Raw genomic sequence first — 26,948 nt, forward strand, 5'->3', positions numbered from 1 at the left:
CAAAGGCTGACAACCTGCTCAGAATAGGAAATGAGCAGGGAAATGGGAGGCAAAGCACTCGGGAGTGAGTGAAGACATGGGTAGGCCTGGGGATGTGTGCAAGGGGCCCCGGGGTGAGGGTTTGAGGATGCTTGCAGCGGGGCCTGAGATGTGGGGTGCGGCTGGGGTTGCGTGGTTGGAGTAACACAGGTCTGGTTGATGGAAAGCCTGTTGTTGTGGCCAAGGATGGGAACTGATTAGTGGAGCATAGATGGGCTGATTAATCACTTACCCATGCATTTCCTTGGTTTGTATGGTTTGCATTGGTGGAATGGGCTGTTCTATCTAGCACCCTTAACTCAAACTTAACATCGTCTTTTAGTCTATCTTACTAGGGACTTGCAAATGTAGTCTGAATAGTGAGCCAATATCCAGTGATAAACAAACTTCTTGAACCTTAAAGTAGCATAAATATTTAAAAGATTTAAGACTTTAAAAGCAAGCATAGGCTGCAATGCAGGCAACAAACAATATTTCATCTTAAATTAACAGATTTTCTACACAGATTTCATGGAATACTCGTCCTTTAAAATCTATGATGTTTTAGTATTGTTTATTTTAGTTACAAAATATTTCACTCCAGCACCTAAGTGGGTCCTTAATTGCCTAATTACTTGAGTAAAAAAAGAAAGAAATTTTAGTTGACTTAAGATTTCAAAGAGAAAAATCAATTATTCTTGACCCAATATTTATTTACTTAGTAATCATTTACCAGAGTTTTAAAAGTGTTTTTAGGCTTCAGAGTCAGCTTAGTTTGGGTTAACTGAATATTTTTAATTAACACAGCTGAACTCAATCCATCTAACTTTAAACACAGCCCCAAAGGCAGCACTTGGTTAAAAAAAGTTCAGAGAAAATTAATATTTGAAGCACAGAATATACTCAATAGGTTTGCCAGCTGAATTAGTACAGAGGTTAATAATCATCACTTTAGAATAAACTGACATAAGTTTAATTCCCTTTTTTGGATGAGGTTACTAGTCAAATGAATTGGTTCCAGTCCATGAGAAGAGCAAAAGTAGCAACTTGATTATTTGTAATAGTGTTTCACAGAGATAATGCTAAATGCTTTCAGACAGTATATGTTTGGAAAGTGAGTTTGTCTTTCTGTGCTGCTAATCTGCAATGATAAAATTATGTTGTGCTGCTCCAAAAGACTGCTAGATATTATCTCTATACAAATCAAAGTAGTATTTGTTTCCTGCAGAAGTTTCAAGCCATAAACAGATGGATGCTGCAAAACATTTTCCACTGATATTTAAAACATTCTAAATCGATTGCCCTTTGACAGTATCTGTGACCCTTTATTCAATATCCATAACTGTATGTGAAAATGAAATTTTGTTTGCAAGAAAATTCAAGGAAGGTGCAACTTCGAGATGATTCATGCATGAAGTGTTCATGAGGCCATGTTGACATGTCTTTGCGGGTTTGAGAGCTGGAAGGAAGAGAGACAGGGTTTTGGCTGAGGAGCAGCAGAGAAAGGTAAGGGGAGAAGGAACAAAATGGAGGAAATGGATAGGTTTGTTCTTTAAGGGTAGAAACTTCTCAGGGAAAGTTCATTTGGCTCACAAACAGTACTGCAGTATCCCACATCACAGTTGGGTTTGGAATAATCCGCTGGTCTTTTCCTAGTAGAGCAGGTCCAACACATGAGAGAAGCAACAGTCATACTCTGTAGATAAAATCTTTGTGGTGTGTACTAAGCACTAGTGACTTGTTCTCTGCCTGCTTTTGTTTTATTGTTATGAATTGGGTTAAACCTCATTGAAATTGATGGGTGTAGTAGCTGCCCTTCTATTCAGGCTAAATGAGGGAAAAGATAAGAGTTTTTTTAGTAATAGCAGAAAAAATAGAGCTCACCATCCAAAACACAGACCCACATGGCAACTGAGCAGAAGCTATGTCATGCAGGCTGATATTTTATGTTCTGTTGTGTCTGGATCATCTGCCATATAAGATCTCACTCTGACACAGGGTTAATTAGCAACCTCCAGTTTTAGTTTGGCTGTTTACAACATGTTCTCATGGCTTCTCAGATTAGTTCCCCAGGAAGTATCATTTGCAAACAGCATGCAGCTTGAAAGTGTCTGCTAGCACATTCATATTGCCACATCCCTTCTCTTGTAAAGAAAACTGTCAAACACCGTAGCAGTAACTAATAATATAATCTAACATATTCTTTTCAGAAGCTGACTGTTCTTGCTGTTACTGCATGCGTCACCTTATCAGTTTGGCTAGCCATTTACCTCTACAACTAGGAAATCCATTGCACAAAATCCCTCAGGTGAGTAAGTCTTTTAACAATCCACCCTCCTCCCTGGGGCTGTCTTACTCCCATCTGATTAACCACAGTCTCTCGGCTTGGTGTTGCTGGGGTAGAATCTTGGAATGTCAGGGTTGGAAGAGACCTTAGGAGGTCATCTAGTCCAACCCCCTGCTCAAAGCAGGACCAATCCCCAATTTTTGTCCCAGATCCCTAAATGGCTCCCTCAAGGATTGAACTCATAACCCTGGGTTTAGCAGACCAATGCTCAAACCACTGAGCTGTCTCTGTTGAAACACCCTCTTCCTCCAGTCTTTCCTCTGATAGGTCCCTGACATTGTCCACTTCTCAGAACTTTGGCTCAGTTGAAGAACTTGCTGTAGAACCCTAAAACATGTGTTACCCATACTGTCCTTAGAGGTGTCTTTTATTTTCCTGAGGAGTTTATGGTTTCACCTGTCTACTGTCCATTTGCGCTTGATATGATCTTTGGTTTCCTGGCTGCACCACTGTAGTTTTGGACCAGAACTTAGCCTGTTTTGTTAATGGCTGTATATGCACTTTGTCACCCAGCTCCAGATTTGGCAAAACGCTTGTCTTTTTCATTAGTTTCTTTGTAGTTTGCCAAGTGAAAAACCTGAATGTCCAGGTGCTAACAACCTTCTGCTTGTTGGCAAGAGTGTTGTAGTTCTCCAGCTCATCAATCTTTGGAATGGACTAGAATTTAGGCCTTGCAAGGGAGTGTTCCTATGATCTAGTAGTGCTAAGTAAGGGTCAGCTTCTGCAGTTTTCACCTTTTTCAACAGTTTTGTAGCGGTTTTTATTGCTAATTACACTTTGCCATTGCTTTGATACCTCAGTGAAGATGTGATCCAAATCCCAGTCCTAACTGAACTTCCAGAGCTGTCCTGAAACAAACTGTGGTCTATTATTGGAACACATGATATCCAGTATCCCATACCATCCATATTGTGCTTTTATCTTCTGTAAGACTGTTCTGGATCCTCTGTTTGGTAAATAGTCTATCTCCAAGAAATTGGAAAAACAGTCTACAATGATTATGCATCCTTTGTCACAAAGGTAAAGGAATCCACTCCCACCTTTGCCTGTGGTCTTTCCAGAACTTTGTTTGCCACAGGATCTCTTTTGGTTGATGGTCTTCCCAGGATCTGCATACATCACCACTTTTCAATGAACATCTGTAATTACTCATACATTCCTGCCCAGCATATAGTATCTCCGGCTCATGTTAAGCAACCTTCAATTCCCAGATGCAATGAATGAACTTGTACATAAACTCATTCCTAAGAGCTGCTGAAATAACTGCTCTTTCTCCACAAAATGTCATTCTGTACACACAATTCATCTCTTATCTGAAAGAATGGTATTATCTTTTTTAGGTACTTGGTCTTTTGTTGAGAGCCATCTTTGTAGAATCATGAGTTTCAATGTCTGCAGCATTCTCTCTTGCTCTGTACCTCTCTGTATCTTTCTCAGCCTTTCTTCAGAGGTAGGTAAATACTGTTCCATATTTATTGTCTTCACCTCACCCTCTATGGATTCCTCCTTTCTGGGGTCTGGCCAGTATGCACAGCTCAAGGTATCTGCCAACATCACATGTCTGCTTGAGCAAAACTTGATCCATATGTCATACCTGCAGCTCTAAGTGAGCTTAGTCTGCTCTAAGTGATTTTCTGCAGTGAGTAAGGACTTTCTCCAAATGGTTTTGTGAGGTTTATGGTCAGATTGTATATCCATGGTGTGACTATAAGTGTATTGTTGAAATTTTTCCATACCAAAGAGTATTGCTAACAACTCTTTTTTCAATTTGGACATTGTCCTTCACTGTCTCAGACAATGCTCTGCTTGCAAATGCAACAGGTTGTCCTTCTTGCAAGCATGGCAGCCCAGATACCCAGTTTGGATGTATCACATTGCAGCATCAGGGGTTTCTCTGCATTGTGATATTTCAAAATGAGAACCTTCCAATCATCTCTTTTACTTTCCAGAATGCTTGCTTATGTTGGTTTGTCCACTCCATAAACTGTCTTATGTCAGTTATCTCAGGATCTCACAGCTCTCAGACAGATAGTTGCAAAACTTTGCTAAATAATTGACCATTTCCAGGAATCTTTGGACTCCTTTAACATCACTGTCTAGGCATTTCTCTCACATTCTCTGAGTCTACTTTCAGGTATCTAGAGATAAAAATTGTCCTATGTATGGCACGCCGGTTACGCTCCACCTGAGCTTGTCTAAGGTCAGTTTAATATTCTTTCTTCTGCATTTCTGGAAAAAACTGTAGTAATTTGTAGTCATGATCCCGTTGTGCTTGTTCTGGATCATCATCCTCTCTCACTATTGTTACCTGGGACTCTTTTAACCCAAAGCTCTTGGTAACTTTTACTCTGTGTGAGGTGGTGTCAAAAATAAATCAGGGGAGACACGGCCGTCCAACCGATAGATGGCAGGCACAAACAGAACAACACAAGAGTGCTTTCACTTAAAGCTAAACTTTACTTGGTTTCAAGCACTTACACATGTCTGCAACAGGTTAGTAAAACACTCCGAACCCTTGATAATTACCAAAGCTGAGTGTGGCTCTAGAGTGACACAGTGGCAGGCTTCCAATGGCCAAATCTTCTGTCTGTCAGTGGGGACTGCAAGATGTATCCAGAGGGAGAGTCCAAAAAGAACCCAACTACCTCAAACTTTTCCCCCTTATTTATAGTAATAGAATGACATGTCCCTTAAAGAAAACTTGTTAAGTAAGCCATTTCAATGGGCAAGCAAGAGGTTCCTTCTGATTATCGATTAACCAGGTGTGGGTTTTTCCAGAGTTTGCAGTCTTGAGGCCCCAATAGACATTCCTAGGGCACATCCTGCTCTTCTAAAATGCATGTATCAGCCACTTTGACACAGTTCTTATCAGGAAGGATGTGGGGGTCAAGCTGCCCTTTCTGTGGCACCTAAAACCCCCTCCCCTCATGCCTTGGTCAAACTGAGAGTGCTGAATGGCCATTTTGCAGCCTGCTCTCTTGGCTGCTTTTAGCAATAAGCCATAGTGGTTTCAGACACTTTACTGGTTTGCCGAAGTCTCCCTGTACAGTTTCCCCTCCTTAAAGGTCACCTTTCACACAAGGGGTCCTTACATGATCGCTGTCACACCTTTTCTGGATGCACCTGCGTTGAGATCCAACAAAAGCTCAAGGCTCTCAGCCAAGACCGAGCAAATTATCTTCTTGCTGGCATCCCATACTTAGCACACCAGCATAGCACTTGACAAGTGATCGCCTTAGCCTCCTTTCCCAGTTGAGGGAGGGGCAACAAGTTTTATATGTTCCTTACCTGGGGGTACGAGTGCCGGTGGCAGTAACCACTGACTCATCTGTCAGGGGACTTGCAATTGCTGGAGTTTGCACCATATCCAGCATGTCATTAGGCTGGTAACAAAAACCACTACTCTTTGGCACCCCAAGATTACTATGATGGGGTATAGGGCCAAATTCAGGATGCCTGTGCCAGTGGGGGACCATCCCAATAATACTTCCCACCAGTGGTGCAACAGGTCCTGGACAATTCTTGCAAATACCCGTTTAATTTCATTGGCATTATGATGCATGGTAACCATGACTCTGCACCCTTCCTGTTTTGCAGTTTGTTACTGGTTCTGTAAATCAGGGTGTACAAGTAATGTTTGTAAAAAAGCAGTTAGACCCATTTCAAGGGGCACAGGTTTTACAATGGAATACAAAGTATAAGCCACTTTTAACTGACTATATTTAAATTTGGGTACATGAAATTTGAAATCACATCCCCTAATTGCTACAATATGACAGAAACATTTATTCTCATAAGGATTATGATTTACTTTATGCACAAAATTAACAAGAAATGCAGGACACCAACTTCTAAAACATACATAATGATTTCCTAGATACACAAATACAGAATTGTTACTTACAAATGGGTTAATACCAAAATGGCATTTTCCTTCAGTTACTTCCAAACATACATCCTGAGGTTGGAGGGCATTTTTGTTACATTCATATCCAATTCTAGGTTCCTCTAAACAGGTTCCCAATTCTACTGTTTTCCTCTTTTGATCATCTTTCACTACTCACGCTCTGTGGTCGATAGGTTTCATTACGGTCTGATTAATATTGAAGCCTAAAGCCACAATGGGAGAAACCTATTTTATTTCTGCTTGGGACATTAGCAAAACAAAGACCGTGATTTCCTCTGAGTGTTGATTATACGTAAAATTTACCATTTTCCACCAGGCCTGTAACTCTCTCTCAGTTTGGGTGAATTATTCCAAATGATGTTTCTGATTTCTACTGGGAAATTCCTACCATCACGAATCATATCTTTTACTATATCAATCATCCATACTTGCATTTGCATACATGCCATAGCTAAAGAAATGTTAGCTTGCAGAGTGCCAACAGCCTGCAAGAGGTGGTGATGGTCTTCCTCTTGGGTTTTTCCCCATTCCTCTAAGATATTTGCTACTTGGGATTGCAGAGACCTTAATTGCTCAAATGATACCCTAATAGGTGTAGCCAAATCTTTTATGTGAGCTCCCATTGGATTCATCTTGTTTGCAAGCACCTTCTCATTAATGCTGTTAAGGACTGCTCCTCCCATTCCAATTGCTCCCCATAAAGTCTCTTTTTACCCTTCTGCTTTCCCTGCTAGAGCTTTTTGGTTTGGGAATTTTGTGTGTTTCCATCCAATTTTTCCAACCTTCAAATCAGGGTGGAACAAATTGCTTACACCGGGGCTCTATCACTGAGACCTTTGTCAAACAGGTCTAGAATGACCTTTCTGAGGGATTGAGTAGGGTCAAGAACCAATTGCTTTTTGACATTGGTTCGGACAACATAGGGACTGATTAAATTGGTGACTACTGGGTCCAAAACCTAAACAATGCAACTTTTTACACCATGAGGCCCTCGCAGAAACCATTTTCCTGTCATGCTAACCCACATGTTGATAATTTCCTCACTAGCACACCAGATTAACTGATGCTGTTCTCCATATCTCACAGACAGGAGCTCCTCTGTGAGTGGCCACTGGTTCCTGTTGTAACAGGACAGGAGGATCTTCCATTCCCCTCCTGGTGTGACTATTTGCAATTCTGTTTTCTCCAAATTTGTCTGCTTCCCAGTGAGGTAGATGGCATATTCTAATTTAAATTGGACCGTTTTGTCTCTAGGGGCTGTTTTATTAGGAAGGTCAGTCCACAGCTGCGCACATCTAGGTTGGTTACAATTATTCAGCAGCCTGTTTGTTCCCACCCAATGACAGCCTAATTTATCTAGGTAGTATTTTCCAATTCCTCCCATCAATAAATCTTCTCTCCTGGGCCCAAAAGGGGAAGGGAATATTATGGTATTCATGAGGATAATGATGTTTCCACTAATCATTCTGGGATTCTTTAGCCACCAAAGTGGACTATCATTTACAGTCCAGCCCATTATACATGTTGCTTCCCCACTCATTCCGACAATGATGTTTACTTTGTTCAAACCTTTTAACCTCACGGAAGTGGGGTTGTATCCATCTGTGGGTCCAAAAAGATGGAGGCTTTCCCTGAAACATATGTGGGACTTGGAGCAACGTCGAGGGTATTGTTTACTTCACACTCCAGTGTCTTCCATGTGTGGTTCTCCCATGTCTCGATCACGATGGTTTTTGGTGCACCGACATCAGAAGCATAGACCCACAAACACGAGAATCCAGATAGCAACATACACAGCCAGGACCGCATCTCAGGCAGGGCTGTTGGACATCTGCTGACAGAGGACTCTGCAACATAAAACAAACATAGACTGTTTCCCCCTCACACACACCCATTAAGAGGGAGGAAGTTGTGAAGTGTCTTGGAGCTAATATTCATTCAGACTCACTGATGTCTGAAGCATGTTTCTCCCGAGCTGGGGGTACTTTGGCCTGACAGTGGGCTTCATCTAAGGCTGACTGGGATGGTTTCCCTTCCATCATTTTAGCTGTGAGGAGTGAAACCACTTCAGTATGTTTTTCTTTCCTGACTGAATTTCTAGCTGATAGACAGTGGGGCTAGCCTTGTTACAGATTCTAACTGGTCCTGCTCAAATAGGACTGAGATTATATGCTTTTTTCCTTACTTGTCAATACATAACCATGTCTCTATACCTGCTATTCTTGGGGATTTAAGATGGGACCCATTCTTTTGTCCATTTTCCAAATGTTAGTTCCCAAGGCTATGACAACCTGCCGATGGGTGTAAGCAACAACTTTTAACAGCTGCTTCATCAATTGGTCCATGAGGATACGGGATTGTAGGTTGTCAGGTGGCGTTCCATCCACCCACCACTGTTCTGGGAGACACATATCTCTCCCAGTCATTGCCTGGAATGAAGTTACTCCATGCGATGCAACAGACCCCCTAATAGCCATCAGGATAAATGGCAGTCTTTGGTCCCAATCTTTCCCTTGCTGGTTTACTACTTTTCTGAGAGCTGCTTTGAGAGTTTGCTTCACCTGGCCTGAATTTTGGGGGTGTCCAGCTACATGTAGCCTTTGTTTAATCCCAAACACTTGGCAGAATTCCTTTTGTGATTTCCCCAATAAAGTGGGGCCTTTGATCTGAATCAGTTTCCCTCGGGGTTCCCCATCTGGTTATTACTTGTTCAGTGAGCACCCGAGCTGTGGTTTGAGCTGTGTTATTTCAAGTTGGGATAGCCTCAATCTATTTAGTAAAGGGATCAACAATCACCAGACAATACTGATTACCCCTTGTGGTCCTGGGTAGGGGCCCAATAAAATCAATTTGCAGTCGGGCCCATGGTCCTTCTATTCTCTGATGTCTCAGGGGTCCTTTTTTTTGGACCCGCATTATTTTTATGCTGATTTTGGGATCAGCATTATTGGCTGCATATGGTAGACAGTTATTTACAAACTGCTCCACGTCGCTGCTCATGTGTGGCCACCAGCTGGCAGCCTGCAATCGGGTTAAGGTTTTCTCTACTCCTAGGTGTCCTCCATGGTGAGCTAGGGAAATCATTTCTGTTCTTAAGGCTGTAGGAACCACCCAGACTGCTTCTGGTTTCCCTTCTTTAGTTGCTAGAATTAATTTTGATTCATTCTACCACACTTTCCACTCCTGGTGCTTTCCCTTTTTCACTAACTCTGTCAGGCTGGGATCCTGACTTTGGAGGGTTATTAAACCTATGTGAACTGAGTCTCTTTTTCTGGCTGCTGCTATAGGAGCTATACATTTCCCATTTCTTAGCTGCCACAATTTCCCCTCTCTACCCCCACCCTGGCTTCCTCATCTGCCCAATTATTCCATTTTGACTCCTCAGTCCCCTTCTTGTGTGCTCTGATTTTTCCCATGTGTACCACAGTATCCCGGGCCTCCACCAATGCCCAGATGTATTTCAGTTTGTCGGCATGGGCTATGGGTTTCCCGTCTGCAGACCTCATCCCTTTCTTTTTCCATTCTGGTACCCAATCCACCAGGGACCGAAGGACCCAGCCTGAGTCTGTGAAAATGGCTACCTCCTGAGTGGTGGGGGTATTTTCCAGTGCTACTGCTATCGCCACAATTTCAGCTGCTTGGGCAGAATATGGTGTATACTGTCCCCTCAGCACCTCTCCCATAGGCACTTTTACAGCAGCAAAGCCCACATGCAGATGGCCATTTTTGTAAAAACGAGAGCTGTCCACAAACCAAACATCATCTGCTATTCCCAGCATCTCACTCAGCACGGCCCCTCCCTCGAAGAGGGACGGCTCCCAGGGCAGTGGCTCAGGTGATGGGCATTCGTGCTCTTCCCCCTCTATCAGGAGGCCATAAGGTATTGGGGATAGTACCTTGGTTTTTTCCATATCTACATTTTTGTTTAACAAAGCAGGGTCCATTTTGCCAATCCAGGGCTAGATACGTGACCATTGTTGATTTTACCGGTGAGTACATACTTCACTGGGGAGTGGGCTGTTTTCAGTAACACAGGGGACAAACCCACCAGGTATTCCCAATGCTATAGTGCCCAAACGAGTGTCAAGACCTTCTTTTCACATGGGGTGAATCCCTTCTCTATCTCACTCAGGGTCTTGGAGGCATAAGCTACAGGTCAGAGACCTGTTCCATGGTTCTGGCTTAGCACAGCTCCCATTCCCTTGTCTGTAGTTGCTAGGTGTAATAAAAATGGTTCTCCTACCCGGGGATATGATAGGGCTGTGGATTGGGCCACAATTCATGCAACGGGGCTGCTTTTTCTGAAAACCCTTCTATAAAATCTGGGGAAAAGTTAACCATGCCCAGGAAGGATCTCAGTGGTTACGTCTGTGGGGGCTGGGAGTTTGAGAATAAACTCAACCCTCTGTTGGTCAGGGGAATGCCCTTCTTGTCCCAGGGTTACCCCAAGATAGTGTACCTGCTGGGAGCACAGTTGGGCCTTCTTTGGACTTACTTTAAACCCTGTTTACTGAATCTTTTGCAGCACTCTGTCCAACACCTTTAAATTTTCCTCCTGGGTCTGAGTAGAGACCAGGACATCATCCACGTAAGAAATCACACAATCCTTTTCAGGCATTCCCTCCCACATTTTTGCTACCTGGGCAGGGCAGATAACAGGTGTGTTATTCCATCCCATGGGGACCCGGGCAAAACACAATTGTTTTTCCTGAAAGGTGAAAGCAAATTTATAGTTGCTGTCCCAGTTTAAGGGGATAGCAAAGAAAGCGTTAGCCAAATCTAAAACTGAAAACCACTGGACCCCTCCTAATGTGGAACCCATTACCTCCTGATATTTAGCCACTACGGGAGCCATAGGTGGAGTCACCCAGTTAAAGGGGTGAAAATCCACCCCAAGCCTCCAGGTTTTGCCATCACTCTTAAGGACGGGCCATAGGGCAGCATTGTTAGTGCTGGGCTGTTCCACTAAAACTCCTTGGCTCAAAAGACCATCAATTATTTCCTTTAGGCTAGCTTCTGCCTCCTTTGGATATCGATACCATTTCTGGGGTGGAGGATCAGGGCCTGTGACTAGGATTTCTGCATCAGTTTTACCATATTCTATTTTATTCTTGGCCCAAACCTCCCGGTATTTCTCTGCAATTGCTAAAACTTCTGGGGGCCAAGGGCTGCTATTCAATAGTTGGCTGAAATCTCCCATGGGGTGCAAGGAGGCATTTCCCACAAAACCCTGTTAGCACAATCAACTAGCTCTCTCAATTCCCTCAGAGCATCTATTCCTAGAATACCTTCTCCCCCCAAATCCATCAAGCCAAATTGCCCTTGGCTCTTCTTTGTCCCCACACTATATGGGATTTTTTTACAGAAGGGGACAATGTTTTGTGCCTCATTAAATCCCTGTAAGGTTTTGACTCTAGCCAGAGGTCCAAACAGCTGCTTATTTTGGGTACTAATTAGGGAGTAGGTGGCACCTGAGTCCACTAGTGAATTCTGTCCGAATGCCCCTCCTGCAAACTTCACATAAACCGTGAACCTCCCACACTTATTGGTTTTTATGTGTGCCACAATTGGGGGATCCTGGCACACTCGGCCTCCCCATAGAGCAGCAATCAGTGGTGCAATGGTGCTTTTTCCTTGATGCTCAGCCAGTTCATGTTCTGCCAGTTTCGCTAGGAGTTCAGCAGTGGGCAGCAGGTCTATTGCTTCCTTTTGCTCATATTTTAAAAGTCGCTTCCAAATTTCCCCATGCCATGGGTCAGGGGTTCTGCCTCGACCCTTATGGGGTTTGTCTCCTTTTTCTTTTCCCTGTGTGCTATTTGGATGGGCTACAGTGGCCACCTTATCAGGTTTCCTTTTAGGAGGGTGCATATCCTTTTGGATCTCATAGGCCTGCTTTGCTCTATCCTCAATATCTCTTGTTCGAACTGCTGCCAGATCCATACCCACTAAGGCCATATGAATTAAAGGGAGAAATACTTGGATTAAAGCTTGTTTGAAAGGGAAGGCTGCAAAGTCTGGGTTAATGACATTTGTCAGCCCAGAATATCTCCATGCCAATTTCTTTCTGGCTACATAATTTTCTACTCTCTCCCCGGCCTGTTGCTTCTCCTGGTGAAATATAACTGTGGGGCTTTCTCCCGGGAAGAAGGTATATATTACTTCCCTCTGCACGTTTATATGCTTTTCTATATCATCTGCTCCAGGGGAGGCCCCCATCTGGACATCATAAGGGAGCCCTGCAAAATCCTCGGGGGACATACACTCCCTGCATATAGCTGCCACATCAGCTGGAGTGAATCAGCCATGCCAGATACTCTTACCATTCACCCCAAGGCTGTGCTCCTATTCAGCAGGCCAACTGATTTCCCTACTGCCCTAACCTGGCCAGGGGTAAAGGGTCTAGTTTCCAACCGCTCCTCTGTTCCTCCCTGACCTCCTTGAGGTCCCCTTTTTGTGACAGAGGTACTGACTATGGGGGCCATAGGAGGAGGTCTTTGCAGCTCTTCCAGTGATCCCCATAGGGGGCTATATGGAGACTGCCCAATGGGATCCAGGGTGAACTCACCAGGGTCTGTCAGCTCATAATTGCAATAAGGGGGACATGCATTGGGATCCTCCTCTGATTTTATGTCTTCCTCCCAGCTACAATTCCCTCTGATTGCTGCCACGATCCCCCTTTGCTCTCCCAACTGAGCCTTAAGGGCACCAATCTGTCTCCAGCATTCCCTATGCTCTGCCTGGGTTTTGCTTTGTGAATCCTTCAAAAGGGCTCTGACTGCAGCTTTGCTCTCCATGGTCTGCTGTTTCAACTCAGACACTTTCCTCTGCAGCTTATTACTGACCCACTCACTGTCACATACTTGCTTCTCCATTCCTACAATCTGTGCTGCTTGTGTCAGAGATGTAGCTCTGAGAGCATCAGATTCTGCCTTCAAATTAATCACTTTGCTTTCCTTTTCCCCTCTGATTCTTTCCAATTCCTGAACCTGGTCTTTTAACCGATCTGTATTGGTGGCCAGGGATGGACTCTCAAACTGAAGCACTCATAAAATCCTGTGTCACTTGCCAAATGCATGATAAGACAGCAGTGACATGTACCCCTCCATTACAGTCTGTTCCTCTTCCTGAATCTGCATGGGAAAAAGTGGCGATTGACATTGTAGGATCCTTTGATACTGCTCCAATTGACTGCCGTTATGCCATCACTTTAATAGACTATTTCAGTAAATGGCCTAAGGTAGTGTTTACATTGCAAATCTCTTCTGCTACAGTAATTAAGTTCCTCTCTTCAGTTTTTAGCAGGGAAGGTAACCCAAAGAACTGGTTTCAGATAATGGTAGTCAATTTACTTCCCTGGAGTTTGAAACTTTTCTAGCACAGAGGAACATTTTACACAGAAGGTCATCCCTATATTACCCTCAAGCCAATGGGGAAATCGAACGGTTTAACAGAAGTTTGAAAGAGAGTTTGCAAATGGCTAAACTGGAAGGGCGATTGTGGATACCCTTCACTACTGATTTCTTGTAAGCATACCAGGCTACACGACATGCCACAACGCAAAGATCACCCGCAGAGTTATTGCATGGGAAACAGATGAATACTAAACTGAACATTGCTGGATTGTTAAAGGCATGACCTGATGCCCCAAATGAGGATGATGTGAGAAAAACAGTTGAACAGAACCAAGCAAAGTCTAAGGCTTTCACAGACAAGCAGTGGGGTGCTAAGAAACAAAAGGTTGAGTGTGGTTCCTTCGTTAGAATACGAAAATCGGTTATTTTACACAAAGGGGACCATAAATTCACAGCTCCTCTTAAAATCATAGAGAAGAAGGGAGCTTACACCTATCGACTTTCTGATGGGCGGGTATGGAATGCTTCTTATCTTGCACCTGCCTATGCACCAAGAGGAGATTATGCCAACACCCAGTCTGCATTGGATAACTTCACCGTAATACCAACACAACAAGACATTGCACTGGAACCGAGGCTTGAGAGACGGCCTGTCAGACCAAGACGACCACCTGTCTGGACTAGAGACTATGTTATGTAGTATCTACAGAGTTTTCAGTGTAATATTTCTGCCAACAGTATAGTGTCTTGTTTCATATTTGTTCCTGTGGTTAGAACAATAATGTTTATTTTAATTGGGAGAGTTTCTTAAGAGAGGAGGGAATGTGGTGTTTAGATGTTGCTTGTAATTATTAGAATTGGGAGCACTGGCTGTTGGGAGTCTGAAAGGACAGGAAACAGGAAGGAGGGGGAGGAGTTGGGAGGCTGAGGGAGAGCTACAGAGGGTGCAGCAGCAGCTTGGTAAAGAGGCTTCCACTTTGAAAATAAAGTCCTGTTGAAGCTTGTTAGAACCTTGCCTGGCTGATACAACAAATAGATGTTAACAAAATCAGACAAAAGTGTTGATTTAAAATCCTTTCCCCTGTCCATTGCTCAATTTTCTGTCTCTTGACTCTTGTCATGTCATGATTTCCCTAGTTCTCCTGTTATCATAGGCTTGGTCTAGACTAGCATTTGTCCTTCTGTTGTAATTGATTGCCAATTGCTTGTTAAGTGATTGTAAATGCTAATATAGATACTCTGAAAATGTTTGTATCAGCATATGGGGGCTCAGCCTTGGGCAAATCACATAACTTTGTGCTCCAGAACAAACATTTGTGGAGAGCCTCAGTTACCAACATAATTAGCATGTACAATCAATTAGCCCAAATTATAACAGAATCACCAATTCTAGTCTAGACAACTATGCCCCCAAATCTTCATCCTTCTTTACATATCAGAAGAAAATCAAACAAAAGCACAGTCTCAGTTATTGTCTCTTTACAGATCACCTTTAAAAATGAAATTATCCTTCACATTCCTAATTCCCCAAAATCAGGGTAACTGCCGACTTTGTGGGACTGAAAGTCTGTATCTGGGTGTGAAAATTTGTCCCTTTCCACATTGCATAGAATAGAGCGCTGGGCAAAACAGAATAGTTAGGGTAAGAGAAAGCTGATTAAGGGAAAGAGGCCCTCAAAAAAGCCTTGTCTTGAAAATAGCCACAGAGTTGGTTTAGTAGTCAAAATGTTTGAGGTTGTTTGAGTGAGATACAGTTCCACTAAAAAAGTCACATAACATCCAAACTTTACACTTCTTATAACTCTTTCTTTTTACACATACTTGGGCTCAAACTATGGCTCTGATCCTGATATTACTCTCTCGGCATCAAACGTGGATAATTTCCATCACCCACTTCCCTTTTGCGGAAGCAATAATTAAAAAGCTATTTAGGACCTGGGGTAGAATTTATGGTGCAAATTTAGGTAATTTGATCAAGAGGTTCCCAATATATGTCCTCCCCCCACATTATGAGCTTCTTTTAATCTTCAAAGTATTCTAAAATTCACATGCATAATGAGATTATCTAGGATATTGGTATAGCACAACAGGAGCAATGGTGCAAGTTTGGAGTAATTTGATTCAGGCTTTCCTCAGATACTACCCCCTTCCTCCCTCCCCCCCAATAAGAAGAAGATTTTAATATTCAAGTTGCTCTAAAACCAACATGCATAGTGAGATTACCTTGAACAGCGGTATTCCACAACTGAAACTGAGGTAAAGGGGAACTCACATTGATATGAATGGGTCATTTCACTCTACCCGGAGTTAAAGTATTAGACTATTCATCTCTTTGAGGTATCCTAATTCATCTGACCACACCCCACTCAGATGAATGGTCCATCTGACACATCTGTAGTACTCCTCTGCTGCAGAGGGCTATGCAGAGCCCCTTCCTTTACACTAGATCCCTGAAGTAGATACAAATCTGGGGCTCCCTGCTCTTCCCCTTGCTGCCTCCAGTTGGTAGATGTGCTCCTCAGAGCCCATCAGTTACCATCCTCCTTTCTTCCCATGGCACTTCCAGCCTTACCGAGGGCATGGTGAGGCCAGGAGGAGGGCAGAGCTGGCAGCTAAAGTGGCAGACCTTCCAAAGGTGCCCTCCAATCATCCCCCATCACTAACACCTCTTCTTCAAGAAACAAGGGAAATTAACTGCCCAGAAATGTGGTTAATGCAGACCATGTTTACACTACAGTGCCTTTGCTGGTATCCTGGCAAAGCCCCCTAGTGGAGACATAGGGTAAGCTGACAGGAGTTCTGTCGGCATAGCTACATCACCTCCCCAAACAACATTAGCTAAGCTGACACAGAATCATTCTTCTCATAGCATAAGTGTATCTACAGCAGGGCTTTTCCTATGTCAGTTGGGGGTGTGATTTTTTCTTCAAACTTCTAGCTTGCTGGCAAAAAAAAAAAGCTATGCTGGCAAAACTCTGTAGTATAGATTAAGGCTTGGAAAGTTAGGTCAAAATAAGTCACCTTGCGTCAACTTAATTGTGCATGTGTCTACACTCAGATTTGTCTCCTGCTGATGTAGGTGCCCCAATATAGTGACACAGTAATACCACCCCCCAAATGGTGTTGAGCCATAGTCGACCCTACTGTGGTTGATTCAGTGTGAATACAGACATTGCATGACCTATGTCAACCCTACCAGTCCTCCAGCAGCTGTCCCACAATGCTCAATTTGGTCACAATTGTGAATACCACTTTCCAGGGTCACATACACCAGAAGCCAATTCCTCCCTTTAAAGAGCCCACATATTTTTGAAATGGTTGTCCAGCTTGGTGAGCACGCCTAGCAGCACTCCATGTTGTGTGCAACTGCCCAACTGATCATGCGCTCCGCACAGGGAACTGATGCACTCCACACAGGGAACTGAGGAAAACATGGTTCACCATACCTTAATACTCCATAAGGAACTCCCCTTCATTTGCAGTACATAAAGATACATGCTAAACAACACATTCAACTCGCTGTAATGAAAAACCTTAACTTCTGGCCTCAGCAACACTAACATAATTATGGCTGATGCATGTAAGCTGGCTATATATGTGACCATGGGGCATATATGAGACTCACCCCTGCTTAGTACCCTCTTCAACTCAAGAAGTGTGTTTCAGATTCCTGCTGGCACTGCCAGTCTGATGAGCCTTCTCTGGCTTGTCAGATTGGGTTTATATCTGCTGGTGAACCACAACACCACTCATTAGACTTCTTCTCAGGCTGGTGAACCACCTGTGGTTCATTAATTTTATACCCGTGCAACTCCACTGATTTCATTGTGGTCCCTTATGATTTACACTGCTACAAGTGAGGAGAGAATCAGGCGTAGGTGCTGACTCCGTCAGTGCTCTGGGGCTGAAGCATGCAGGGGGCAAAAGTTGTGGGTGGTCAGCTCCCACCAGCCAAAGCTGATCTGCTCTTTGGCAGCTGGCAGGAGGGGCTTGGGAGAGGGCGGAGAGCAACAAGCAGCAGCCATGGGGCCTCAGGGGCAAGGGTGGAGTGGGGACAGGAAGAGGCGGAGTGAGGGCGGGGCTCAGGGAAAGGGGTGGGGCCTTGGAGCAGAGTGGGAGTGGAGCAGCCACCGGGAAAAATAAAATTCAATGCCTATAGTATTATTGTTTCATCATACAACTTGCCATATGGCTTTGTTATGCTGCTGTTGCTTGCTTAATTGGGGCCAGGCAGAAAAGCAAAATCAAAGAAATTACAGATGGAAAAGAACTATTAGGTCATCTAGGTTGTCCTTTGTTGAGGTAAGATAGTGGACTGATACACATTCACTAATGCATTAGTCCATTGCTGGAAGGGAGATTTGTAATAGTGTATTGCAGTGGTCCCCAAACTTGTTCCGCCACTTGTGCAGAGAAAGCCCCTGCCGGGCCGGGCCGGTTTGTTTACCTGCCGCGTCCACAGGTTCTGCCGATCGCAGCTCCCACTGGCTGTGGTTCACTGCTCCAGGCCAATGGGAGCTGCTGGAAGTGGCTTGGGCTGAGGTACTGGCCGCCCTTCCCACAGCCCCCATTGGCCTGGAGCAGCGAACCGCAGCCACTGGGAGCCACGATCAGCCGAACCTGCGGACACAGCAGGTAAACAAACCAGCCCAGCCTGGCAGGAGCTTTCTCTGCACAAGCAGCGGAACAAGTTTGGGAACCACTGATGTATTGTACTGAAGGCTAAGAAGGTAAGAGGATATTCTGGCAAATGGAAACCTTCATGGTTTGCTTTCTGACAAAAAAATGCAGATGAGGATTTTGGAAGAAGAGCAGAGAGGAGACAATAGAAAAAATTCCTGGAACAGCAAAAATACTTCATGGCCTTTTACTTCAAACTTTGAGCCTTCTCAGAAATGACAAGTAAAGTTCATCATAGATGTACATGCAAAGAAAGTCAAATTCCTTATTTTTTTTAAAGGGTTAAGTCTATAAAAATACAGATTTCCATTATGGTTAAAATGCATTTAATCTCAGGAATATTCTGAAAAATATTATGGAACAAACATCTAATAAATTCCAATTCTGATTTCTGTTCACACGGTAAACAAAACAAAAACAAAATAAACAAATCAAAATCCCCTACTTTTTCAAGAACCACAAAGTCTGAAGAAATAAAGTCCTTTCCTGTGAAAGTACTTATTATTGCCAGAGCTGTGGCACATAGTGAATCTGGAAACTAGTTCCCAAGAATATTGGACGTGAACTGTTCAATTAATCAACCTTTAATTGCCAAATGTATCATTAACATAAATTCATTATCAGAGTTAGGTCCTCGATATTGGTTGGTGCTGTCATTAACTTAGGAAGAAAGCTTCGCCTTTAATTCCAAGGTATTCAGAAAGTGGTAAGTGATTTACAATTAAAATACATTTTGTGGCAGGCAGCAGGCTATTTCAACATGCATTAGTAAATGTACTTTATTTAACAAAATATTTTCATGAGTAGATTATATACGATAGGAAATGTAATATGAATAAGTACACTTCTGGTTTAATTGAAAGCAGATCTTGGGACTGGAATACTAGCTACAGTCAAAATGTTTATATCAGAGCAACACCTGCATTTTGATGTTGATGTGTATATACTCATGGCTTTACATATTCAGTAGAAGCCATCAGGACATGATGCTGCATTAGAATGTTGAACAAAATCAGCATTCAGTTAACCAATAATGAGGAGATATTGCCAGATGGATCTTGCCAGGTGTTAGCAATTAATTATTGATATACCTTGGGAATATGTAAAGGATATTCAAAATTAAAGAGAGCTTTCTTCTTCCTGAATAGTATTATTGCATTACATTGGTGACTACTGATTGTCTGAGTTCTCTTTTTTTCACCTTACATGAACCGTTCAAAACAGATCCTTCTGAAGAAATCAAAGACATCCCCCCTGGCAAGCTATTATGTGGCCTCTTGAAATCAGGGTTTGGAAGAGATAGTTTTAGAATGTGTTTTAGAAAGGAATAATGATTGCACTGAAATGCATTTTCCATTCTTCCAAGCTTGTCTGCAAGTTTTTCCTTCACTCTTTTGTTTAAATGGGTATCACACTGCCAGAGTACACTATCAAAGCCTTTGTTAATGAGGTGATTATGTTTCTTTAAGTGCTGAATGACAACAAGCAGTGAAGTTTAGTACATTTATCATTTACACTTACAAAACAGTTCACTTGACAGCACTAAACTTGATGGACTCTATTCACAGGATAGCTACAGCAGTAGGCAAGCCGCCATACACTAACAATAATGCAGTGTTTATCAACCCTATCCTCCTTACTGTAGTTCATTCCTTGCCCACTCAATTTTCAATGCTTCTGATTGGGTTGCAGCCAAGGGTAACAGTTTTTGTGTGAATATTTATCCATTATGCCTATCCATTAGAAGCTGGACAGAGACTACCCAATAGGCCTTCCTACCAGGTTTAAAATTGATACAGTGATATGATACAGATAAAAAACAGTATCTTACCTGGCCTACTGAAAACATTGAAAGTCACTGTTTTGTATTTTTGCAGTATTTTGGAGTATCCCTCAAATTTCTCTCTTTTCTATAAAAAGAAAAGGAGTACTTGTGGCACCTTAGCGACTAACCAATTTATTTGAGCATGAGCTTTCGTGAGCTACAGCTCACTGCTCATGAAAGCTCATGATCAAATAAATTGGTTAGTCTCTAAGGTGCCACAAGTACTCCTTTTCTTTTTGCGAATACAGACTAACACAGCTGTTACTCTGAAACCTCTCTTTTCTATATAAGCTTTAAGAGAGTTTTAAAACATCTACAAGCATATACTGCAAATACATTTTTCCCAAAAAATGGACTTCAGAGATTAGGTCCTATCTTCCTATCACTTGAAACCAGTGTGGCTGACATATAAACAGGAGAGTCACAGAATACTATTATGTGTAAACTTATTACCTAGGAATGTGGTGGATTTTCCACCACTTGAAGACTTTAAATCAAGACTGAATGTCTTTCTAAAAGATATGCTACAGCTCAGACAGAAGTTATGAGTTTGATGCAGAAATTACTGGGTGTGGTTTCATGGCCTGTGTTATGGCAGGAGGTTAGACTAGATCAGTGGTGGGCAACCTGTGGCCCCCCTGGGCTGCATGCGGCCAATTAGTATAAGCTGATTGTGAGCCGTGAGACATTTTGCGGACATTAACCGTCCGCAGGCACGGCCCCCAGCAACTCCCAGTGGCTGTGGTTCACCGTTCCCACGCAAAGGGAGCTGTGGCCCGCCGCTTCCCGCAGCTCCCATTGGGCGGGAACGGTGAACTGTAGCCATTGGGAGCTGCGTGGGGCCATGCCTGTGGATGGTCAACGTCAGCAAAATGTCTCGCGGTCCACAATCATCTTACCCTAATGGGCCACAGGTTGCCCACCACTGGGCTAGATGCTCATAATGCTCCCTTCTGGCCTTAAAAATCTATGTTTATGTCCCACACATCAGAAAGCACATTAAAATTACACAGGAGAAAGAGAATGTACTGGACTAGAGGTTTTATTGTTTGCTATTGAATTACTATAGCTGTGAAAAGACCGTGGGGTTAGATTCTCTCATATGTAATGGCCTCTTTTTGTTGGTCTATCGGTACAAAGGGTCCATTACACCACCAAACAACTGACAATTCTTCTGAGGTATAGGGCCAGCCTTCGTGGATGCTGTTATCACCCTTCCCCAGCTTTGGAGTAGGAGGCTTTCCTGGGATAAATATAGCACAATGTTGTTCCAGCAATTTCCTGGCTGGCATACCAGCCCTTTGGGGCCGTAGCTGAAGCAGTTTTGACCAATCCTGAAGCTCTATTTTGTATTTGTATTTTTTAAAGATTAATTATAAGTGGAGTGCATTGTGATGTCTCTATTTAAAGTTGCATATGTGTTTCCATTCTAAAAGGCCTTTTACAATTGCTTGTGACTATGAAGAGTGAGCAAAAATTGCTTAGAAAGGAAAAATAAGTACTCGTTTGCTGTTATAAAAACAAAATATTGTGAATTTTTTTTAAAAAAAAAAGAACTGTAGGGCCTCAGCAGTTTGAGGGATCAATTTAAAATTTGTCAGAGACAGAGACTATAGATTACAGATGTGGAGTTCAGTTGTTCACTGAAAACATGTTTACATTCGGCAGGCTAATAATGGTATAAAATATGTATTTATGTGTCCACACTGACTTTTATTGTTAAATGGCAGGTTTCTTTCTAATGCTCTATTGGTGCAGCACTTTGGGATATATGTGTGGAATTTCTATTTTAGTGTACGAACTCCCAAGATTCCATTGACTTTGTGCATGCATTTCAGGGGGATTATCAGTCTCTGCAGGAATTTCTGGAATGAGAAGGCTCACTCTGTACCATGTGCGAAGGTGCATATGGAATAGGCAATAGCTCCTAAGATTCCTTGCCTAAGGGCTAGCTATACCTCTATCCTCTTTCTGGTACCTCTGAGTGCACCCTCTCAGATGTCAGGCCTCATGCGCTCACCTGTCTAAGGGTGAACTCTTTCAATTTTCCCATTTTTAGACTAGGCTCTGGCTACAAAACCCCATCTATGCCAACTGCTCATTATCCTGCAGGCCTGACTGGGTTCAGGCACCTGCTTTATCCTCTCTGTGTATGCCTGTGACCATAGATATAATGGGTAGCAGGTTTTAAACAAGCAAAAGGAAATATTTTTTCACACAATGCACAGTCAACCTGTGGAACTCTTTCCCAGAGGATGCTGTGAAGGCCAAGACTATAACAGGGTTCAAAGATGAACTAGATAAGTTCATGGAGGATAGGTCTCTCCGTGACTATTAGACAGAATGGACAGGAATGCAAAACCATGCTCTGAAATGTCCCTAGCCAAGCCTCTGTTTGCCAGAAGCTGGGAATTGGCGAGAAGGGATGGATTACTTGATGATTCCTCTCTGCTTTAATCTTGCAGTCTTGCAATCTTGCAATCTTTGGTCTTGTGGCTGTGGAGGAATGTGCTGAGATTGTCTGACATTCCAACACACCTCCTCTCTTCATTCCCTCTGGGGCACCTGGCATTGGTCTCTGTCAGAAGACAGGATAGTGGGCTAGATGGACCATTGGTCTGACCCAGAAGGGCCGTTCTTATGACCAACAGCCTTTTTAAAATGTGTATGTCTGTTAGCAAATGGAACAAAGCATCTGAGAATTTTTTTTCAAAACAACAAACAACCTTCATGCATAATTAGTCTCATCTAATCTTATGATTCACTACAAGCTAAATTAAATGGGCTTTCCCTTTGAGTTACAGGAAAAGAACAGCACCTGCTCACATCCTGTTTGGAAGCCAAGGAGCTACTAAGACCCAGCCTGGTCCCACTTGTTCTCTCTGTCTGTTTTTCCTTTTCAGGAAGGCTAGATTTTCACAAACAAACCACAACATTGGCCCTCTGTGTCTGTGGTCCCCAATTAACATATTGCTTACTCATTTTTGATATAGGGCTCAGGTATGACAAGTTCTTTGGCTCACACTCCTTTTTTTTTACCAGTAGGTCAGACAGGCTATCTAAGAACATACCCCTGTGGTAGGTTCTCCATTGTTGGCAGTTAGACCCATTCAGCTTTAATGGCTTGCAATCTTTGGTCTTGTGTGCTGAGACTGTCTGACATTCCAACACACCACCTCAGAAGTCCTATCATAAACCACATTTTGAGGTACAGATCAGCAGTCACCAATGCATGAACCCTCATTCATTACACTGAGTGTGCATCTTTTACAGGAAACCAAGTTCTACTAGACAGAAATGGAACTTAATTTCTTGATCTTATGTATTTTCTTTTTTGTAAATCCGAGTAAATTCCATGCAAAACCTATATTAAAAGAACAAGTTTACAAAGTGAGGCACTCAAGAGGCAGCAAATTTCAAATGGGAGTTTGCTTTTACAAACATAACTCTACCCCGTTGTTCATACATATTACAAAATATTCTTTAGTTACATGATCACATTCATTTTTTCCCACACTGCTCCCATGCACAGATTAGACAATGTGCTGTAAATAATAAGAGTGTAGTAGTGAGATTGGTTGCAGGGAGTCCAAACTGCATTTGTAATTTCTACAGGTCTACCTAGAGGATAATGTCAGAGAATTACAGTAATATGTAAAAAGAAAAGGAGTACTTGTGGCACGAAAGCTCACGCTCAAATAAATTGGTTAGTCTCTAAGGTGCCACAAGTACTCCTTTTCTTTTTGCGAATACAGACTAACACGGCTGTTATTCTGAAACCAGTAATATATAGTTGTGACACATGGCCAGCAAGGGTTAAACATCCTGGAGGATAAATGATCAGAATTCATCCTTTAGGCACACACTGGTAGATAATGTTTGTGTTTTTGTGTGTTTACATATATATTATTAGAGGTTAACAATGTAACCAAATGGTTCCTGTCTATGCTACATTCTGTTAATTCGGAGATCAAAGGGAGATCTTAACGTTTAAATTAACTGTAAATATAATGATATCATTGTACTGATTTCTCTTTGAAGTTTATAGTAAATCACCTGCGAATGGTGGAAACCAGGCAATTGCCTTATGTTAAACCGTTTAGCTAATTACTGGTGATGCTTAGGAAACAGGTCTACTTCAAAGTCGCCATGATTGCTATTGTTTGCCTAAGAACTCCTAGCTGTCAAAAGTAGGTCTGGAACTGAATCCTTGGGTCCTGATCCTTTTTATCTCAGATCTGCTAGATGCTTTATGAAGGAGAAGCTTAAGTCGTAAGACTGAGAACTCCAGTCCCACCTGGATCACCCTGGATATGAACATTGGACTAAATCTATGGACTAATTCTAAGAACTCTTTGTAACTCCAAAGCTCACCAGCTCTACTATGAAACTGATCTCAGAACTGTACTCATGTCTGTATGTATACTGTGATACAGGAGGGCCAGGGAGCAGTGGGAGAGTGGAAATATATAAACCCTAGGCTAATTAAGGCATGATTCCCTGAAGACTAGGGAGGGTGGCTACAGGTTAATTGGAGCACCTACAGTCAATTAAGGCTCTGTCAGGAACCTAATAAAACCCCCTGCTTCAGGAAGTCATTGGGAAGGAGAGAGGGCTGCAGCTTGGAGGTGTGCTGTGAGATTTGAAAGACCAGAGAACTGAAGTAAGGGAGACCCTCCCCCAGCATCTAAGGACTGAAGGTACCCCACCAAAGGGGGAAGAGGGTAAGAACCCACAGGGGTTCAGAGGGGCTGGGGTTCAGAGTGAGGAGCAGACCCAGACCCCTCCCCTGCTTCCCTCCTTTACCACCTTCCTGGGCCACTAGCGAGGACCTTGGCACCCAAAGAGCAGGGGCAAGGGGTGGCATCTTAGCCCCCCTCCAACAAAAGCACAGGACCCACCATACTCACATCTGCCATCTTGTCACAATACTGATCTTTTAATCAATACTCTCTTTTTTTAATACACTTTAGTTTAGTTCATAAGAATTGTATGTAAGTGTGTATTTGGGTAAGATCTGAAATATTCATTAACTTGGGAGGTGATGTGTCCAGTCCTTTGGGATTGGTAGAACTTTCATATTTGACTTGGGTGTCTGGGTGGAAGCCTAAGGCTGGGTGGCTATAAGGGAACCATGTATTGGCTTCTGTGCAACCAGTAAGGTATTGTAGAAGTTGGTTTGTGCTGGCTTGGTAAATCTAAGTATTGAACTATCTACCAGCTTTGGGGATTGTCTACCCTGTTCTTTACAGCTTGTCCTAATTGAGTAACCTCAGTATGGCTTCCTTGGGACCCCGGTCACAGTAGTAAATGCAGCAGGGGCCTACTCAGTGAATGGTAAAGAGAAAGATGCATATTTTACAGCTGCCTCATTCACTACTCACTATCCAACCTAAACAGAGGTCCAGTGAAAAAAACACCATCAAATGGAATTGAATGAGGAAGAGAGTCAGGAAAAAATATACTGCTATACATATGCACAAAGCAGCAAAGTTAAGATTGAAAGGGAACCCTTAAAATTGGTATTTATTTACTTTTGAGTGCTTCACTTTGCAAGCAAGTATTTTTTGTATGGAATGTATAATATTAGTTTTCATACATCCCATACAATTCACTCATGCATTTAATTAAATGTTTTTAAATAGTTTATTAAGGGATTAAAAGACATTTTAAAATTTAGGATCAATTCAAGAACCCATTTGGAAAGTTAGTTTAAAGCATATTTAATGTCTGATAATAAAGAGTTGCAGTCTTTTCAGCTAAAACATGTATAACTTATTAGATTCATAAACTGATCAGTTTTAAAAACCCAAGAACAAACCAATGTTTTAAGCATGGCAGGCACTTTTGTACAGGAAGGAGAGAGCATTTTCTCTTACACTTTTCTTCATATTTTAAACATAGAAGTGCAAATAGTTCCTACATCCTCAGTACTGTAGCTTTATTGACGTCAATGGAGCAACACCAAGTGACACCTGCTGAGGAGCTGGCCCATTGCATTTAGCTGTTTCGAAACAGCATTTTTTAAGGATTTTAAAAGTGGTGTAATATATCAAGACTTTAACACACATTAGTGCTCAAATGAAATTGGAGTTTTGCTTTATATTTTGGGACAAATAGTTATACTTTTATAAAATACCACTAATAAAATTATTAGTTTGCAGGATAGTTTATCAATAGAATTGGCATTAGAATTTCAGATATGATAATGAATAAAAATGTAACATTAATGAAGTTAGATTTGTACCCTGTGAAGATCTTCAGAAGGAAAAGTACATGAAACTGCAACAGAATTACTTGTGAACATATGTCATCCACAGACCTAAATTAATGGTGACACCTTTTTCACAGATAAAGGTAATTAAACAATGTAATGTTAAGAAAGTTAGATTTAGACCCTGTGAAGAATTTAGAAGAAAAGGTACATGAAACTACAACAGCATTACTGGTGAACTTGTCACCCACAGACCTACGTTAATGGAGACACTTTTTTTCACAGATAAAGGTAATTAACATGAGTTTTATCAAGCTGTATTTGCATAGTAGACTTGCCAAGAAAGCATGGTATTCAAGTTGTGATACAATTCCCATTGATTTCAGTGGGCTTTTGGGGGGCCCTAATACAAGGCGTGCAATAGTATTCATTGCTGCTGCCACTGTTTTTTGACAAGTTCATTGGCTTTAAAGGGTAGATTAGATTTTTACCTACTGATACTTCAGTAATTGTCTTGCTGGCCATCTATAAACCTATGTTTTATTTAGGTCCTACTCCCAAAGTATGTTTGGGGATCCCATTATGACAAGCCTAAAAGATCCACA

General features: G+C 42.4%; 1 long non-coding RNA gene across 3 annotated transcripts in view; it reads right to left on the reverse strand.

The window, feature by feature from the left end:
- LOC140908151 (uncharacterized) overlaps positions 1-26,948 on the reverse strand; it is a 149,495-nt gene that overhangs the window by 50,995 nt on the left and 71,552 nt on the right. For 2 of the 3 annotated variants that reach the window (XR_012157783.2, XR_012157785.2), the window contains one exon: positions 4,839-8,119. This is a non-coding gene — a long non-coding RNA (uncharacterized LOC140908151). Of the gene's footprint in view, positions 1-4,838; positions 8,120-26,948 lie in introns of those variants that run through there. The other variant, XR_012157784.2, reaches the window with a different exon arrangement.

This window comes from Lepidochelys kempii, chromosome 3 (genome assembly GCF_965140285.1).
Source record: "Lepidochelys kempii isolate rLepKem1 chromosome 3, rLepKem1.hap1, whole genome shotgun sequence".
Taxonomy (NCBI): Eukaryota; Metazoa; Chordata; order Testudines; family Cheloniidae; genus Lepidochelys; species Lepidochelys kempii.